The sequence below is a fragment of the Arachis ipaensis genome, chromosome B6 (genome assembly GCF_059453495.1).
Source record: "Arachis ipaensis isolate K30076 ecotype BB chromosome B6, ASM5945349v1, whole genome shotgun sequence".
Lineage (NCBI taxonomy): Eukaryota > Viridiplantae > Streptophyta > Magnoliopsida > Fabales > Fabaceae > Arachis > Arachis ipaensis.
In genome coordinates this window covers 60,611,737-60,614,788 of record NC_142441.1, presented here as the reverse complement: position 1 = coordinate 60,614,788, position 3,052 = coordinate 60,611,737, and the positions used below count along the sequence as shown (strand labels likewise).

General features: G+C 40.9%; 1 non-coding gene across 1 annotated transcript; it reads right to left on the bottom strand.

Annotated features, from left to right (window-relative positions):
- Nucleotides 1-794: 794 nt before the first annotated feature.
- LOC148555775 (small nucleolar RNA R71) lies at nucleotides 795-902 on the bottom strand. Its single transcript, XR_015886765.1, has one exon. It is a non-coding gene; the product is annotated as a small nucleolar RNA R71 (small nucleolar RNA).
- Nucleotides 903-3,052: the final 2,150 nt, after the last annotated feature.

Below are 3,052 nucleotides of genomic sequence, written 5' to 3'. Positions count from 1 at the left end.
AATTTCGAAAATCACTAACCATTTTTCAAAAATAATTTTCGAAAATTCTCTTTCTCTCTCATCTCCTTCTATTTATTCATCTACTAACACTTCTCTTCATCTCACATCTCTGCTCTCCTCACCCTTGTGTTTCTTTCCTTACATTACATTCTTTTCTTCTTCTTTTCTTTTACTCTTCTTTTCTTCTACTCACCTAGGGGAACCTCTATACTGTGGTAAAAAGGATCCCTATTATTATTTTTCTATTCCCTCTTTCTCATATGAGCCGGAGCAAGGACAAGAATATTCTTGTCAAAGCAGATCCAGAACCTGAAAGGACTCTGAAGAGAAAACTAAGAGAAGCTAAATTACAACAATCCAGCAAGCACCTTTCAGAAATTTTCGAACAAGAAAAGAAGATGGCAGCCGAAAATAATAATAATGCAAGGAGAATGCTTGGTGACTTCACTGCACCTAATTCCAATTTACATGGAAGAAGCATCTCAATTCCTGCCATTGGAGCAAACAATTTTGAGCTGAAACCTCAATTAGTTTCTCTGATGCAGCAAAACAGCAAGTTTCATGGACTTCCATCTGAAGATCCTTTTCAGTTCTTAACTGAATTCTTGCAGATCTGTGATACTGTTAAGACTAATGGAGTAGATCCTGAAGTCTACAGGCTCATGCTTTTCCAGTTTGCTGTAAGAGATAGAGCTAGAGTGTGGTTGGACTCTCAACCTAATGATAGCCTGAATTCTTGGGATAAGCTGGTCACGGCTTTCTTAGCCAATTTCTTTCCTCCTCAAAAGCTTAGTAAGCTTAGAGTGGATGTTCAAACCTTCAGACAGAAAGAAGGTGAATCCCTCTATGAAGCTTGGGAGAGATACAAGGAACTGACCAAAAAGTGTCCCTCTGACATGCTTTCAGAATGGACCATCCTGGATATATTCTATGATGGTCTATGTGAATTAGCTAAGGTGTTATTGGATACTTCTGCAGGTGGATCCATTCACCTAAAGAAAACGTCTGCAGAAGCTCAAGAACTCATTGACATGGTTGTTAATAACCAGTTTATGTACACTTCTAAGAGGAATCCTGTGAGTAATGGAATGCCTCAGAAGAAGGGAGTTCTTGAAATTGATACTCTGAATGCCATATTGGCTCAGAATAAAATATTGACTCAGCAAGTCAATATGATTTCTCAGAGTCTAAATGGAATGCAAGCTACATCCAACAGTACTCAAGAGGCATCTTCTGAAGAACAAGCTTATGATCCTGAGAACCCTGCAATAGCAGAGGTGAATTACATGGGTGAACCTTATGGAAACACTTAAAATCCCTCATGGAGAAATCACCCAAATCTCTCATGGAAGGATCAACAAAAGCCTCAACAAGGCTTTAATAATGATGGAAGAAACAGGTTTAGCAATAGCAAGCCTTTTCCATCATCCACTCAGCAACAGATAGAGAACTCTGAACAAAATACTTCTAATTTAGCAAACTTAGTCTCTGATCTATCTAAGGCCACTGTGAGTTTCATGAATGAAACAAGGTCCTCCATTAGAAATTTGGAAGCACAAGTGGGCCAGCTGAGTAAGAAGATCACTGAAACTCCTCCTAGTGCTCTCCTAAGTAATACAGAAGAAAATCCAAAAGGAGAGTGCAAGGCCATTGATATAACCATCATGGCCGAATCCAAGGAAGAAGGGGAGGACGTGAATCCCAAGGAGGAATACCTCCTGGGACGTCCAGTGATCAATAAGGAGTTTCCCTTTGAGGAACCAAAGGAATCTGAGACTCATTTAGAGACCATAGAGATTCCATTGAACTTCCTTATGCCCTTCATGAGCTCTGAAAAGTATTCCTCTTCTGAAGAGAATGAGGATGTTACTGAAGAGTAAGTTACCAAGTTCCCTGGTGCAATCATGAAGCTGAATGCTAATTTATTTGGTAATAAGACTTGGGGAGATGAACCTCCCCTGTTCACCAATGAACTGAATGCATTGGATCAACTGAGATTGCCTCAGAAGAAACAGGATCCTGGAAAGTTCCTGATACCTTGTACCATAGGCACCATGACCTTTGAGAAGGCTCTATGTGACCTGGAGTCAGGAATAAACCTCATGCCACTCTCTGTAATGGAGAAACTGGGAATCTTTGAGGTACAAGCTGCTAAAATCTCATTAGAGATGGCAGACAATTCCAGAAAACAGGCTTATGGACAAGTAGAGGACATATTAGAAAGGTTGAAGGCCTTTACATCCCTGCTGATTTCATAATCCTAGATACTGGAAAGGATAAGGATGAATCCATCATCCTTGGAAGACCCTTCCTAGCCACAGCAAGAGCTGTGATTGATGTTAACAGAGGTGAACTAGTTCTTCAATTGAATGCGGACTCCCTTGAGTTTAAAACTCAAGGACATCCTTCTGTAAACATGGAAAAGAGGCACAGTAAGCTTCTCTCAAAATAGAGTCAACCAGAGCCCCCACAGTCAAACTCTAAGTTTAGTGTTGGGAGGCCACAACCAAACTCTAAGTTTGGTGTTGGGGAGTCTCAACAATGCTCTGAACATCTGTGAGGCTCCATGAGAGCCCACTGTCAAGCTATTGACATTAAAGAAGCGCTTGTTGGGAGGCAACCCAAATTTTATCTAATTTTATTTTTATTTTTATTGTTTTTCATGTTTTATTAGCTTCATGATCATGTGGAGTCACAAAATAAATATAAAAATTGAAAACGGAATCAAAAACAGCCGAAGAAAAATCACACCCTGGAGGAGGATCTCACTGGCGTTTGAACGCCAGAACAGAGCATGTTTCTGGTGTTGAACGCCAGAAACAAGCAGCATCCTGGCGTCCAGACGCCAGAAATGCAAAGTGAAGAAGAGCTGGCGCTGAACGCCAAAAATATGCTGCATCTGGGCACTGAACGCCCAGAACAAGCATCAATTCGGCGTTTAAACGCCAGAATTGCATGCAAAGGCAATTTACATGCCTAATTAGTGCAGGGATGCAAATTCTTGACACCTCAGGATCTGTGGATCCCACAGGATCATCTCAGCATCTGTGGA